General features: G+C 40.1%; 1 pseudogene; it reads right to left on the reverse strand.

Moving 5' to 3' along the window:
• Nucleotides 1-17,571, reverse strand: part of LOC125168152 (immunoglobulin heavy variable 3-74-like) — a 131,572-nt pseudogene that overhangs the window by 16,954 nt on the left and 97,047 nt on the right.

A 17,571-nucleotide genomic window follows, 5' to 3' on the forward strand; every position in this document is an offset into this window, starting at 1 on the left:
CCTCTGTGGCCTTCCCTCACATCATGTCTTTGAGGGTTCTCCTAGTTTCAATTCTGCATCAATAGCATCACATTTCTGTGGCAAAGCATGCCATCGATGTAAGTTTCATACTTTTATTCCTTTATATTTAGAAAGACTTTTGACTTATTCTTAGCTTATAACACTAAGAAGGTTGCTATAAATATTTAGAAAACATTTATTTTCTGAGCATGGGTTCATTCTGGAGCAAACACTTGGGAGTGGTATTTCCAGGTTACATGTTAAGTTATCCATGCATAATGTCATAAGCAACAGCCAATGGTTTTCCAGAGCTGGTGTTTGTTTTTCATTCCTACCTGCAGTGTTTGAGGCCCCACGTGTGCTGGATGCTCACCTGGATGGTGTTGCCAGGGTTCCCTTTATACCTGAGCCCTCAGGATGAGTGCATAGGGCATCTATTGCATTCTTGATTTGAATTTCCTTGACAGTCGATGGTGTGAAGAGTCTTCCCCAGTCTATACCTGATGTGTCTACAACCTCTAAGATGGGATGTTTACTACGCAAGGCTGTGCTTGTTTTATAGAGGGTTGTTTCCTTTCTTCCTATTGACTGTCGAGGGTTCTTAGCATATTCAGGATGCAGGTCCCTTGGTAGTTATGCAATTTGTGAATAATGTCTCTTCCTTTGTAACTTGTCTTACTGCCACTGATTGTCCTGTGGGCAGAAAAACGTATCTGATTTTCATAAAGTGTAATTATACCATTTCTTTTTATGGGTCTTGTGTTCTGAGCTATAATTTTGGTTTTAATGATGATTGATTGCTTGTGCCTAATGTCTATTTTGAAATATTTATTCTCGAGAGAGAGACACAGAAGGGTGAGATGCAGAGAGAGGGAGGCACAGAATCTGAAGCAGGCTCCAGGCTCTGAGCTGTCAGCAGAGATCCTGACATGATGCTCAAACCCATGAACCCTGACATCACGACCTGAGCTGAAGTAGATGCTTATAGCGACTGAATCACCCAGGCACCCGACTTATTTCTTGATTTACAATGTAAATGAAAGTCTTGGTGTTTTTTTTTTTTTTCTGGTTCCCTCTCAATGTTGACTTGTGTCCTAATTGGTCTCTGGTGACTTAGTGTTTTGTTGTTTGTTGTTAAGTTTATGGACGCCAGTAACTCATTTTCATGGCATGTTTTTTTCATAAATATATGGACAATTCTGTTGTCATGCTGTAATTGAACTTCAAATTTCATAAGAGATTCTGTGCTGTGTCTTTTTGGCCAGATTGTTCGTCATATTTGATAGATGTGCTCCTGGGGTCAAAAAACGCGTTTACCTTTCCACGTGTTGGGCTTTCTCTATGTCTCAGGAGCCATTGAGCTCTGCACACAACTGAGTTCTTGACACAGGATTTTCCATTCACAATTCTATGTGAGACCCTGAAAATTCATGTTGTGTGTTGTCACTGTCAGACACTTCATGAATAGAATACACTGCAACTGTTTTATCATTTCCTAAAACTATTTTACTCTTGCATGCTTGGGAGTATGAATTTTCTTCCTCCTTCAAAGGGGAGCTCATATCTGCATTTGTGGAATTCTTCCAGCTTTCTCATCCCCTAATGCTTTTACAACATGCTGTACAGTGTTTCATTAAATGCATATTTAGGTTTATTTGTACTCTGCCACATTGGGTGATAGGAGCCTGTAAGACAGGCTGAACCATATTGGTGTTTTTTGTTGTTGTTGTTGTTGTTCCCATGTAAATGATCTGTCATATTGAATACTTACAGAAAAGATAGTCCCTCACTTTCATGCACCACTAACAGGGGAATGGTCCTTTTTAAAGAGAAGGGAAAGGAAGACAAGGGAGCTGAGACACAAGGGGGTGAAAGAAACCCACAGGCTGGCAGGAAGGGTCATCTCTCCAGACTTTCCAGTTCTGCAGATGTCGGTCCCTGCTGAGGCCCAACCTGGGTTCTTGTGAAGGTGTCTGGGCAAGCGGCCCATGGGATATGGACACAGAGGAGTTAGGAAGGGTTGCTGTGGTTTGAATTCCAGCCCACCTGGCACTGCTGTGAAAATTCATGCATATGTTAATTAATGTCCACTAACAGGTATAAAATGGGTAAATTCAAGAAGGTAGACTCACTACCTTAGATTCCATGTTCATGACAATTTGTGACAATATTTCTCCCTTCCTTTTTTTTCACTTTTTTTAATTTTTAAATTTGTGTTTAAATTTTTGTTAGTTCACATATTGTGTGATATTAATTTCATTAGTAGAATTTATTGATTCATCACCTACATTCACACCCAGTACTCATCACAACGCGTGGCCTTCTCACCCATTATCCAATCCCCCACACACCTGGCCTCTAGCAACCCTTAGTTTGTTCTCTAACCTTAGAGTCTTTTATGTCTTTCTTGATCTTTTTCTCCATCCCCTGTGTTCATCTGTTGTGTTTATTAAATTCCTCATATGAGGAAATCATATGGTGTCTGTCTTTCTTTGACTGACTTACTTCACTTAGCATGATACCCTCTAGCTGCATCAACATCTTTGCAAATGACAAGATTTCATTCTTATTTCTGAGTAATATTCTAGTCTATACATATAGCACATTCATCACTCGGTGGACTTTTGGTCTCTTTCCTCAGTTTGGCTCTCATTGGTAATGCTGCTGTAAACATTGGGGTGCATGTGCCTCCTCAAATCAGAATTTTCGTATCCTTTGGGTGAATATCTCATAGAGCAATTGCTGGAGTGTAAGGTAGTTTAAGTTTTAAGTTTTTAAACTGTGTTCTGGAATGGCCACACTATGTATTTCCACCAAGAGTATAAAAGTGTTTTCTTTTCTCCTCAGGCTCATCAATATCTCTTGTTTCCCAGTTGTTAATTTTAGACTTTCTGACAGTTTGAGGTTGTTTCTCATTGCAGTTTTGATTTGTATTCCCCTGATGATGAGTGATATTGAGCATCTTTTTGCGTGTTGGTTAGCCATCTGGATGCTTTCATTGGAAAAGTGTCTCCTCATGTCTTCTGCCCATTTCTTCACTGGATTAGTTGTAATTTGGGTGTTGAGTTTGATACGTTCTTTATAGATTTTGGATGGTAAGCCTTTATGAGATTTGTCATTTCCAAATACCTTTTTCAATTCTGTAGGTTGCCTTTTAGTGTAGTTGATTGTTTCTTTAGCGCAGAAGCTTTTTCTTTTGATGAGGCCCCAGTTGTTCATGTTTACTATTGTTTCCTTTGCCTTCTGAGATGCGTCAAGTAAGAAGTTGCGATGTCTGATGTCATAGAAGTTGCTGCCTGAGTTCTCTAGGATTTTTATGGTCTCTTGTCTCACATTTAGGTCTTTCACCCATTTTGAATTTATTTTTGTGTATGGGGTAAGAAAGTGACTCGGTTTCATTCTTTTGCATCCTCTGGTCCAGTGTGCCCAACACCATTTGTTGACAAAATTGTCTTTTTTCCATTACATATTCTTTCCTGTTTCAGCCAAGATGAGGTGACCATACATTTGTGAGTCCATATATGGTTTTACCTTTCTTTTCTATTGCCTGTGTGTCTCTTTTGTGCTTGTAGCATACTGTCTTGATGACTACAGCTTTGTAATATAGCATGAAATCTGCAATCACGAAGTCTCCTGTTTCTTTGTGTAGCATAGACATGTCAACAATACTTGCTCCTTCAATCCTTAACATTGACTGTGTTTCCATTTTTTTCTGTCATCCTCAGTTTCTTTCATCATGTTTTATAGTTTACAGAGTATAGATCTTTTGCCACTTAGGTATCCTATTGTTTTTCGTACAATATTAAACGGGATGGATTTTTTTTAATTTGTCTTTCTGTTTCTTCATTATTGCTGTATAGAAATGCAATAGAATTCTGTATGTTGATTTTGTATCTTGTGGCTTTGGTGAATTGGTGTATCAGTTCTTGCAATGTTTTGGTGGAGTCTTGGGTTTTCTGTGTAGATTGTCATGTCATCTGTGAAGAGTGAAATTTTGACTCCTTCCTTTCCAATTTGAATGCCTTTGTTTATTTTTGTTGCCTGTTTGTGTGGATAAAGCTTCCAGGAATATGTTAAGTAGTATTATGAGAGTGGGCATTCCACTTGTGTTCCTGAGAGTAGAGGAAATTTGTTTTCCCAGTGAGGATATTAGCTGTGGGGTTTTCATATATGGACTTTATGGTGTTGAGGTATGTTTCCTCTATCCCTTGTTGAAGGTTTTTATCAAGAAAGGATGTTTTACTTTGTCAAATGTTATTATTATTATTATTTGGATCTATTGAGAGGGTCATATAGTTGTTATCCTTTCTCTTATTACTGTGATGTATTACAGTGATTTATTTGTGAATATTGAACCACCCTTACAGCCAAGGAGCAAATCCCACCCTATCATGGTAAATGCTACTTTTGATGTTGTTGGATTCAGTTGGAAAGGATTTTCTTGAGAATTGTTGCATCCATTCTCATTAGGGCTAGTGGCCTGTAAGTCTCGTTTTTAGTGGGGTTTAATCTGGTTTGGAACCATGATAATACTGGCCTTATAGAATGAGTTTGGAAGTTTTCTTTCCATTCTATTATTTGGAACAGTTTGAGAAGACTAGAATATTCTATTCTACTTAAATAGAATATTTACACTCTTCTTTAAATATCTGGTAGAATTCACTTGTGAAGCCATCTGGCTCTTGACTTTTGTGTGTCAGTAGGTTTTTGATTACTGATTCAATTTCTTTGCTCCTTTCAGTCTGTTCAGGTTTTCTATTTCTCCCTTTTTCAGTTTAGATTATATCATTCTAGGAATTTATCCATGTCTTTCAGATTGACCAATTTGTTGGCATATAAATTCCAAAATATTTTTTTATAATTGTATTTCTCTGGTGTTAGTTGTGATCTCTCCTCTCAAATTTGTGATTATATTTACTTAGTCTTGGAGGAAGATGGCAGCGTAGGAGGACGCTGGGATCACCACGTCCTGCTGATCGCTTAGGTTCCACCCACATCTCCCTAATTTACCCAGAAAACCGCCAGAAGATTAGCAGAATTGACTCTCCAGAGCCAAGAGTAGATGAGAGGCCCATGGAAGAGGGTAGGGAGGGCAGAGAGGCGGCGCACACTACACAGACTGGCTGGAGGGAGCCAGAGCACTGGAGGGGCAGCCAGCCCACCCAGCATGGCAGAGCCCCTGAATCTGACTTGCAAAAGCGGAGGGGCTGGGCGGAGTGTGTTCTGACAGTCAGTGGGGCTTAACATCTGGAAAGGTATAAGTCAACAGCTCTGTTCAGAGAACTGGAGGGCTAAAGGACAATGTGAGGGAGAGTTATTGAGCCCCGAAGGACAGAGCTCAGCTTGTTAGAGAACAAAGGTGCAGGGAAGCACCATCTCCCTTGCCCATCCCCCAGACAAAATCCCAAAGGGAACCAGTTCCCAGCACGAGGTGCTTGCACCTCGCAAACACCCAATGCTGTGCTTCTGCAGATCCATCCCTCCAATGGGTCTTCCTCCCTCCCGGTGCCACAGGGCCCCTCCTGAAGTGGACCACCAAAGGCAAAGCGAGCTAAGCCTGCCCCTCCCGCCCCTTTGCACCTTGCGGATCCACCCCAGTTAATATTCCTGATCCCATCGAAGCAGCACCACAAGCCTGGCAGTGTGCTATTTGCCCAGACAGAGACCACACCACTCCACAGTGAGTACTGCCCCTGGGAGAGGGGAAGATAAAGGACATTCCAATCTGACTGTGGCCCCAGTGGAGGGCTGGGACAAGACATCAGGTCTGACTGCAGCCTCACCCACCAACGCAAGTTACTCCAGACAGCACAGGGGAAGAGCCCTGCAGTTCCCCGCCACTCCAGAGACTGTCCAAAATGACCAAACGGAAGAATTCTTCTGAATAGAAACTCCAGGAAGTAGCAACAGCTTATGAACTGATCAAAAACGATTTAAGCAATATAGCAGAAAATGAATTTAATATAATAGTCATAAAATTAATCGCTGGGTTTTAAAAAAATAGAGGACAGCAGAGAATCTATTAACTACAGAGATCAAGTGACTAAAAAAGAGTCAGGAGGAGTTAGAAAATGCTATAAATGAGATGAAAAGTGAAATGGAGGCGATCACAGCTCGGGTTGAAGAGGCAGAGGAGAGAATAGGTGAATTAGAAGGTAAAATTATGGAAAAGAAGAAGCTAGGAAAAAGAGAGATAAAAAAAATCCAGGAGTATGAGGGGAGACTTAGAGAACTAAGTGATATAATTAAATGAAATAATATATGCATAATTGGGATTCCAGAGGAGGAAGAGAGAGGGAAAGGTGTTGAAGGTGTACTTAAAGATCATAGCTAAGAACTTCCCTGAACTGGGGAAGGAAACAGGCATTGAAATCCAAGAGGCACAGAGAACTCCCTTCAGATGTAACTTGAATCGATCTTCTGCATGATATATCATAGTGAAACTGGCAAAATACAAGGATAAAGAGAGAATTCTGAAAGCAGCTAGGGATAAACGTGCTCTAACACATAAAGGGAGACTGATAAGACTCATGATGGATCTGTCTACTGAAACGTGGCAGGCCAGAAAGGAATGGCAGGAAATCTTCCATGTGATGAACAGAAAAAAAATGCAGCTGAGAATCCTTAATCCAGCAAGTCTGTCATTTAGAATAGAAGGCGAGAAAGAGGTCTTCCCAAACAAACAAAAACTGAAGGAATTCATCACTACTAAACCGGCTCTACAAGAGATCCTGGGGTGGGGGGGGATCCTGTGAGACAAAGTACCAGAGACATCACTACAAGCATGAAACCTACAGATATCACAATGACTCTAAACCCATATCTTTCTATAATAACACTGAATGTAAATGGACTAAATGCTCCAACCAAAATACATAGGGTATCAGAATGGATTAAAAAAAAACAAGACCTATCTATTTGCTGCCTACAAGAGACTCATTTTAGACCTGAGGGTACCTTCAGATTGAAAGTGAGGGGATGGAGAACTATCTATCATGCCTCTGGAAGTCAAAAGAAAGCTGGTGTAGGCATACTTATATCAAACTAGACTTTAAATTAAAGGCTGTAACAAGAGATGAAAAAGGGAATTATATAATAATTACAGGCTCTATCCATCAGGAAGAGCTAACAATTATAAATGTCTATGGACTGAATACGGAAGCCCACAAATATATAAAACAATTAATGATGATCACAAGCAACCTTATTGATAAGAATGTGGTAATTGCAGGGAACTTTAATACTCCACTTACAACAGTGGATAGATCATCTAGACACAGGATCAAGAAAGAAACAAGGGCCCTGAATGATACACTGGGTCAGATGGACTTGACAGATATATTTAGAACTCTGCATCCCAAAGCAACAGAAAATACTTTCTTCTCGAGTGCACATGGAACCTTCTCCAAGACAGATCACATACTGTGTCACAAAACAGCCCTTCATAAGTATACAAGAATTGAGATCATACCATGAATAATTTCAGACCATGATGAAGCTTGAAATCAACCACAGGAAAAAGTCTGGAAAACCTCCAAAAGCATGGAGGTTAAAGAACGCCCTACTAAAGAATGAATGGGTCAACCAGGCAATTAGAGAAGAAATTAAAAAGTACATGGCAACAAATGAAAATGAAAATACAACAATCTAAACGCTTTGGAATGCAGCAAAGGCAGTCCTGAGAGGAAAAGAAATTGCAAACCAGGCCTATCTCCAGAAACAAGAAAAATCCCAAATACAAAATCTAACAGCACATCTAAAGTAAACAGAAGAAGAACAGCCAAGACTCCGTAAACCCAGCAGAAGCAGAGAAAGAATAAAGATCAGAGAATAAATAAACAATATAGAATCTAAAAAAACTGTAGAGCAGATCAACGAAACCAAGAGTTGGTTTTTTGAAAAAAATAAACAAAATGGATAAACCTCTAGCCAGGCTACTCAAAAATAAAAGGGAGATGACCCAAATAGATAAAATCATGAATGAAAATGGAATTATTACAACCAATCCTTCACAGATACAAGCAATTATCAGGGAATACTATGAAAAATTATATGCCAACAAACTGGACAACCTGGAAGAAATGGACAAATTCCTAAACAGCCACACACACTTCCAAAACTCAAAGAGGAGGAAATAGAAAGCTTGAGCAGGCCCATAACCAGCAAAGAAATTGAATCAGTCATCAAAAATCTCCCAACAAATAAGAGTCCAGGACCAGATGGCTTCCCTGGGGAATTCTACCAGACATTTAAAGCACAGATAATACCTATCCTTCTCAAGTTTTCCAAAAAATAGAAACGGAAGGGAAACTTCCAGACTCATTCGATGAAGCCAGCATTACTTTGATTCCTAAACCAGAAAGAGATCCAGCAACAAAGACAACTATAGCCCAATATCCCTGATGAATATGGATGCAAAAATTCTCAATAAGATACTAGCAAATCGAATTCAACAGCATAAAAAGAATTATTCACCATGATCAAGTGGGATTCATTCCTGGGCTGGGCAGGGCTTGTTCAACATTCTCAAATCAATCAGTGTGATACATCACATTAATAAAAGAAAAGATAAGAACCATATGATCCTGTCAATGGATGCAGAAAAAGCATTTGACAAAATTCACCATCCTTTCTTAATAAAAACCCTCTAGGAAGTCGGGATAGAAGGAACATACTTAAAGATCATAAAATCCATTTATGAAAAACCCACAGCTGATATCATCCTCAACGGGGAAAAACTGAGAGCTTTTTCCCTGAGATCAGCAACACGACAGGGATGTCCACTCTCACCGCTGTTGTTTAACATAGTGTTGGAAGTCCTAGCATCAACAATCAGACAATAAAAGGAAATCAAAGGCATCAAAATTGGCAAAGATGAAGTTAAGCTTTCACTTTTTACAGGAGACTTGATATTATATGTGGAAAACCCGATCGACTCCATGAAAAGTCTGCTACAACTGATACATGAATTCAATAAAGTCTCAGGATACAAAAGCAATGTACAGGTAACAGTTGCATTCTTAATACACTAATAATGAAGCAACAGAAGACAAATAAAGAAACTGATCCCATTCACAAGTGCACCAAGAAGCATAAAATACCTAGGAATAAACCTAACCAAAGATGTATAAGATCTGTATGCTGAAAACAATAGATAACTTATGAAGGGAATTGAAGAAGATATCATTCAATGCAATCCCAATCAAAATTGCACCAGCATTCTTCTCAAAACTAGAACAAGCAATCCTAAAATTTGTATGGAATCACAAAATGCCCCGAATAGCCAAAGTAATTTTGAAGAAGAAGACCAAAGCAGGAGGCATCACAATCCCAGACTTTAGCCTTTACTACAAAGCTGTAATCATCAAGACAGCATGGTATTGGCACAAAAACACATAGAACAATGGAATAGAATAGAAACCCCAGAACTAGACCCACAAAAGTATGGCCAACTAATCTTTGATGAAGCAGGAAAGAATATCCAATGGAAAAAAGTCTCTTTAACAAATGGTGCTGGGAGAACTGGACAGCAACATGCAGAAGGATGAAACTAGACCACTTTCTTACACCATTCACAAAAGCAAACTCAAAATGGATAAAGGACCTGAGTGTGAGACAGGAAATCATCAAAACCCTAGGGAATAAAGCATGGAAAAACCTCTCTGACCTCAGCCGCAGCAATTTCTTACTTGACACATCCCCAAAGGCAAGGGAATTAAAGGCAAAAATGGACTATTGGGACTTCATGAAGATAAAAAGCTTCTGAACAGAGAAGGAAACAATCAACAAAACTAAAAGGCAACCAACGGAATGGGAAAAGATATTTGCAAGAGACATATCGGACAAAGGACTAGTATCTAAAATGTATAAAGAGCTCACCAAACTCCACACCTGAAAAACGAATAACCCAGTGAAGAAATGGGCAGAAAACATGAATAGACACTTCTCTAAAGACATCCAGATGGCCATGAGGAACATGAAAAGATGCTCAACGTCGCTCCTCATCAGGGAAATACAAATCAAAACCACACTCAGATATCATCTCACGCCAGTCAAAGTGGCTAAAATGAACAAAACAGGAGACTATATATGCTGGCGAGGATGTGGAGAAACGGAAACCCTCTTTCACTGTTGGTGGGAATGAAACTGGTGCAGCCACTCTGGAAAACAGTGTGGAGGTTCCTCAAAAAATTATAAACAGACCTACCCTACGACCCAGCAATATCACTGCTAGGAATTTACCCAAGGGATACAGGAGTACTGATACATAGGGACACTTGTACCCCAATGTTTATAGCAGCACTCTCAACAATAGTTAAATTATGGAAAGAGCCTAAATGTCCATCAACTGACAAATGGATAAATTGTGGTTTATATACACAATGGGATACCACATGGCAATGAGAACGAATGAAATATGGCTTTTTGTAGCAACGTGGATGGAATCGGAGAGTGTTATGCTAAGTGAAATAAGTCATACAGAGAAGGACAGATTCCATATGTTTTCATTCTTATGTGGATCCTGAGAAAGTTAACAGAAGACCATGGGAGAGGGGAAGAAAAAAAATGGTTAGAGAGGGAGGGAGCCAAAACATAAGAGACTCCTAAAAACTGAGAACAAACTGAGGGTTGATGGGGGGTGGGAGTGAGGGGTGGGTTGGTGATGGGTATTGAGGAGAGCACCTGTTGGGATGAGCACTGGGTGTTGTATGGAAACCAATTTGACAATAAATTTCATATTAAAAAATATTTACTTAATCCTTTCTCTTTTGCTTTTGCTAAGTATGACCTTGGTTTATCATTTTTATTCTTCCAAAAACCAGCTTATAGTTTTATTGATCTGTTGTACTGTTTTTGTTTGTTTGCTTCTTTATCACTTATTTCTGGTCTAGTCTTCTTTATTTACCTTCTGCTGGCTTCAGGGTTCATTTTCTGCTCATTTCCTAGCTCGTTTAGGTGTAACATGGTTGTGTGTTTGAGATTTTTCTTCTTTCTTGAGTTTGTCCTGTATTGCTATATATTTCCCTCTTCCAACCACTTTTGCTGCATCCAGATGGTTTGGCACTGGCATATTTCCGTTTTCATTTGCTTCCATGTATTTTTTACTGTTTCCTTAATTTCCTGAAAATCTCATACATTCTTTACTACAATGTCTTTAACTTCATGTATTAGTGGTGTTGCTGAAGGTTTTCTTGTGGTTGACTTCAAGTTTCATAGTGTCCTGGTATGAAAATATCCTTGGTATTATGTCAATCTTTTTGTACTTGTAGAGGGCTGATTTGTGACATAGAATGTTATCTGTTCTGGGGAATATTCTATGTACACTCAAAAGGAATGTATATTCTTCTGTTTAGAATGGAATGTTCTGAATATATCTGTTAAGCCCATTTGGTCCAGTGTGTCTTCCTAAACCTTTGTTTCCTTATTGATTTTCAGCTTAGATGATGTGTCCATTGTTGTAAGTGGAGTGTTAAAGTTCTCTATTATTATTATTGTATTATTATCAATTAGTTTATGTTTCTTATTAACTGATTTATATATATCAGTGGTTAAAATTTTAGCATATAAAGATTTAAAGCTTTATATCTTCTCGTTGGATAGACCAGTGTGTGATGATATACTGCCTTGCTCATCTCTTGTAACAGATTTTGGTTAAAATCTAGTTAGTGTCATACGTGTATGGTACTACAAGTTTCTTTTGACGTCCGTTAGCATGATAAATTGCTGTCTCTCCCCTCAATTTCAATCTACAGGTATTTGGGTTGAAGATGAGTCTATTGGATGCAGTGTATAGAAAGTCTTGTATTTTTTTTTTATCCATTCTGTTTTCCTATGTCTTTTGGTTGGAACATGTTGCCCTTTTACATTCACAGTGATTATTGATAGATATAAACTTAATGCCATTGTGTTACCTCTAAAGTCACTGTTTCTGGAGATTTTCTCTGCTTATTTCTAGTCTTTGTTTCTTTTAGTCTTCCTATCCCACTCAAAGAGTCCTATTTAATATTTCTCAAAGGGCTGTTTTAGAGGCCACAAACTCTTTTGGTTTTTGTTTGGGAAATTCTGTCTCTCCTTGTATCTGAATGAGAGCCTTGATGGGTAAGTATTCTTGGCTGCATATTTTTTACTTGGGCAGGTTGAGGATATCATACCACTCCTTTCTTGCCTGCGGGGGTTTCTGTGGAGACATCTGCCATAATCTTTTATGTCTTCCCGTTTTAGTTAGAGACTTCTTTTGACTTGCTGCTTTTAGTGTTTTTCTTTATATGTATATTTTGCTAATTTTATTGTGATATGTCTCCGTGTTAGCTGCTTTGTTTTTATTTTAATGGGAGTTCTCTGTGACTCATAAATGTGGATGACTATTTCCTTCCCCAGTTTGTGGATGTTTTCCACTATAATGCACTCAGATAAAACTTTTCCCCTTTTTTCTCCCTCTTGTCTTCCTCTGGGACTCCTTTGAAAATAATTTTATTACACTTTATGAAGTTGCTCAGTTCCCTCAGTATAAGTTTGTGATGCAATATTTAATTTTCCTCTTCTTTCCTGCTTCACTTCCCCCATAATTTTATCTTCTATGTCACTTACTCATTCATCTGCTTCTTTCCACCTGAGGTCATTATATACAATCAATTTCACATCTCGGTTATAGCATTTGTAAAGTTTCAGCCTGACAAGTTTTTAAGTCTTTTGTACATGCAGACAGCGTATCCTCCTGTCTTGTATGCTTTCTTCAAACACAGCTAGTATCCTTATGATGATTTTTAAAAAATTCTGTTTACTTATGATAGTTTAAAAAATTGTGTTTGAGGCATATTGGTTATACGTGTTTTAATTATATACCTGGCAATGACATTTTATCGTTTTTCTTTTGGAATGAATTCTTCCATCACTCTGTATTTCTATGTCTCTGCTTTCTTAAGTTTTTGGAAAATCCTGTTATGTTTTCTGCTTCTAGAGTAGTGTATTTATTGAGAAATGTTTACATGCTGTTGAGGACCTGACTTTTCTGGAAGCATTTCCTTCATGTGCTGTGGGCACTGTGCTGTTATGTATTGGCTGCTCTGTCCCTCAGGTCAGACCTCTCCAGAGTTTCTCCTTGCCTCCAGTGGGGAGTTTTTCAACTTTGTCCATAGTGTTGTGAGTTTTAACTAGGTGAGTTTGTTCTGCCTGTTAAAAGAGGCTAATTCCTATCTCCTCTAGAGGTGAAGGTTCGCCTCAGTATATGGTCAGTAGACTTGGTGACTGTGGGGGTATATAGTGTTCTTTGAAGGGAGGGGCGTGGTGCTGGTCTGGGTTCCGGGCACTCTTTCCCTAGTAAGGAAGCACTTGAGGAAGGCAAGGGGGGTGGATCTTGGTGTCAGTGGCTCAGCTTCTGCTGGGGGTGCTGTGCTGTTCACTGAACTCTGTCCATGCTGATTGGTGGGAGGAAATATTGGCATCAGCTTCCACTCTAGTCCCTGTGTTGGAGTTCCCAGCCGCCCCTGTTCAGGAAGCCCTCACACAGAGAGAACGATCTGTACTCGTGGGTCCCAGGCTTCCATCAGAACACAGCCTTCACCCTGTCCGTGTCCAAACCATTGGCCCACCTGGTGGCACAGAGCTCTTATGTTTTATCTCAGGAGCTCTAGCTGGGTTTGAAAACTCCAAATTGTATGAACTCAATATTACAGGGACCCCACTGATCCTCTAGGAGAGGGTTTCACTGTGCTGTGGCTGGAGCTGGTTATCCCAGAAGGGCAGTTGCATGAACACTAGGGTCTTGGAGTTCATGGTGAGGAATAACAAGAAGGCAGCGTCCAGTTAGCTGCTCTCAGCAGAGGCTCCAATGCTAATGACCAGGGCAGTGCAATGGTACCTGTCAGCTCTCGTGTCCCATGAGAGGCAATGCCCCCTATCCCAAATGCACTCACAGAAGGGGACTGTCTCTCCTATGCGATCCAGGGGATCCTTTGACTGCAGTGCCCCCATGGGCCTCTGCCCTCCTTCTTCACAGGAGCACTGCCCTGCCCACCAGTCTCCACCCCAGTGATGGCATGGACTTCTAAATCTCTAGTCTTTGAACTCCACATTTACAGGAGGTTGAATTGTCTAATTACCCTTATGTGTCATCTTGACTGCATCATGGGTGCCCAGATTAACCACTGTTTCTGTGTATGTCTGTGATGTGTTTCCAGAAGAGATTCGCATTTCCATCCATGGTTTCTTTCTGCCTGGGCATCACCCATTCCATTAGAGTTCTTAGTAGAATACGATGCAGAGGGAGGAGGAATTCCCTCATTTTTCCTTCCCATGTGCTTGTTTTAACTGGAAGAGTGGTCCCCTCTGGCCCTAGTTCTGAGAGTTATATCATCAGGTCTCCATGTTCTGAGACTAGACACTAGTTCAGAATCAGATGAGAATTACACCACTTGTTTTCCTGGGTCTCCAGGAAAATCCTGGATGATGGGACTTCACAACCTATTTAGTCATGAAAACAATGTGCTTTGGGCCTGTTACTCAGGAAAATCCTGACTAATACATGGGGATGATTTAACTCTTGTTGAGAGGAATGGAATAAAGCTCTAGCTAATTAAAGTCCTGAGTAGCAAATGCCAGGAGGGAAGTATCAGGTTGTTTGATTGGGACAAGGGCTCGGTGAAGGTATGGGGAGCTGTGGGATCTTGTGGTCCTGGCTGCACAGGGAGTGCATCTGGGACTCCTGTAAAGGTGCAGCTCTTGTGCCTCAGGATATCTGCAATTCACTCATATTGAGGGACAGGAGTAAGGAATGCAAACAACTGTGTCTTTGTGTATGTTAGGGTAGTTTTCCTATGACAACACAGTTGTTAATTCAGAGAGTTAATAGGTAAACACAGAATCCTGTGTCCAGGGAGGCTCCCTGGGGAAACTGCTGTGTGGACAGGAAGCCCCAGACCCTGACAGGAAACCTGCCTGTAACCTCCATCTGCACCTGCTCCTGGGAACACAAACCAGAATTGTGCATAGTGTGCTCCCCCTGGTGGTGCTGATCCCCTCCTGCAGGGAGGTTTGTGTCTGGGCTCCCAGTGAGGTCCCCTCACCGTGTCTCTTGCACAGTAATAAGTGGCCGTGTCCTCAGTCTTCAGATTGTTCATCTGCAGATAAAGCGTGTTCTTGGCGTTGTCTCTGGAGATGGTGAATCGGCCCTTCACGGAGTCTGCATAGTTTGTGCTACTTCCATCAGTATTAATATATGCGACCCATTGCAGCCCCTTTCCTGAAGCCTGGCGGACCCAGTTCATGCTGTTGCTACTGAAGGTGAATCCAGAGGCCACACATGTGAGTCTCAGAGACCCTCCAGGCTTCACCAGGTCTCCCCCAGACTCCACCAGCTGAACGTCACACTGGACACCTGCAGACACAAGACATATTCATCAGGAAACTGTCATACATCCACTGGTCTCCCTCATATCCACTCATATACTCATTGTCTCTTGTTCACCATGAATTACCTTTTAAAAGGGCAACCAGGAAAACCCAGGCAGGCAGAAACTCCATGGTGAGGTGTCTGTGTTCTGTCCTGGTCACAGAATGGGAACACCTGGGACTCCCAGGGCTGGGGCTCCTCTCCCAGCTGCAGGGTTGGAGCTGGACTGGTTTAATCAGCACAGGGAGCCCCCTATTTGCATATCCTCTGACTATATATCAAGCTCCAGACTTATATTTGTTTCAAATTTAAAACCAGTGTTTGAGAGGCACTTCTAGATGATTTCTTGCAGAAGGTGCTGTGACAGTATAAGTAATTCTAATCTGTGAACACAGTTATCTTTTCATCTGTGTTTGCCATTTTACATGTCTTTCACCCAGCACGTCATGTGTGGTATGCTATTTTACTTTTTAGTGAAATTTAATCCTAAATACTTTATTTTGTGCCATATAATTTTAATGTGTGTTTATTTTTGTGTGACAGAGAGGAGAGAGAGATCAGAGAGAGAGAAGGGGACAGAGAATCCCAAGCAGGCTCTGCACAATCATTGCAGACCCTGCCTCAGAATTAAACTCAGGAACCATGAGATCATGAACTGAGCCAAAATCAACAGTAGGCACTTAACGGATTGATCCACACAGGTGCTCCATTTTGCTCCAGTTTCAATTGTGTGATTTTGTTATTTTTTCATATACTATGTTTTTGGTGTGTGGAAATACAGCATATTTTTGTATGTTGACTTGTATCCTGAACTTTTCCTGAGTTTATTAGTCCTAATGCTTTTTTTGTGGAGTTTCTAAGGTTTCACTGTATGTAAGTTCGTGTGATTCTCAAACAAATAATTTTCTTCTTACTAATTTACATGTCTTTATTTCATTTTCTTACCTAATTTTTATGGGTACATCTGCAACTTGTAGGAGCAGAAAGCATTTTCCTTCTTTGCTTCTGTGTTCTTTGGTCTAAGGATTCAACTGACATAAGACAGATCTACAGAAGAGAATAAATTTCATTTTGCATGTGCACAAGCTTCCTAATAATATGACACCCAGAGAATGAAGAAAGTAGGTGGCACTTGTGCCTTTTAGAATAAAAAGCAATGGATTTGCAAAGAGTTTACAAGACAGAGATTTGGGTTTGGGCAAGTCAATTAGTGAGGAATTAACAAGGCTTGTTTGCACAGCCTTCTTGGTGCTAAGTTCCCATTTCTGGTGCTAAGGATCGTTCTCCCGTTCTGGTAGAGGGGAAGGAAGTTTCCCAGGCAAGATTTATTTCCTGCTCTCAGGGGGACAAAAAATGGCCACAGTTTCCTTAGACTAGCTGTTACTCAAGTGACTTTCCTCCAAATAAGCAATGTGACAAGATGACATACATTGGGTGCCATATTTTACTGGTCTTCATGTTACCATGTGGAATACCTATGTTGGGAATGAGCATTCTTGCCAGGCTCCTAATATGACAGGAAAAGCTTCAGTGTTTCACTGTTAAATATGCTGTCATGTGTGGGCTTTTCATCTATGGCCACGTTTTTATGGAGGTTATTTCTTTCTTTCCCTCAGTTGCTGAGATTTTTTAATAATGACAATTTGTTGAATTTTGTCTAGTTTTATATGTAACAATAAATGATGATATGATCAACAGATGTGACTGCATTGTCACATATGACCCTTTCATTGTTCTGTTGCATTCACTATGCTAGGAGTTTTGCATGTATGTCCATCAGAGATATTGGCCTTTAGTTTCTCTTCTTAAGGTGTCTTTCGATTTTGCAGCATAGTAAGGTTGGTCTTGTAGATGAATTGGGGCATATTCCTTTCTTTTCAGTTTTTGGTAAGAGTCTGGGAGGTATTGTAATTAAATCTCTTTTATATTTTGATACAATTCATGGATAAAGCCCTCTGTTAGTAAGCTGCCTTGTTTCTTTTGGGGTGGTGTATGATTAGATTATAGATTCACTCTTATTTGTTTTCATTCTGTCAATTTTCTATTTCTTCATATACAGTCATGGGGATTGTATAACTCTAGAAATTACCTAGTTGCCTTTAGTTATCTAATAATTGGTCTATAATTCTCTAGGCATTTTCTGTTATTGTTTTCACTTCTTTGGTATCAGTTATGTCCCCTCC

The sequence above is a fragment of the Prionailurus viverrinus genome, chromosome B3 (assembly GCF_022837055.1).
Source record: "Prionailurus viverrinus isolate Anna chromosome B3, UM_Priviv_1.0, whole genome shotgun sequence".
NCBI classification, from domain to species: domain Eukaryota; kingdom Metazoa; phylum Chordata; class Mammalia; order Carnivora; family Felidae; genus Prionailurus; species Prionailurus viverrinus.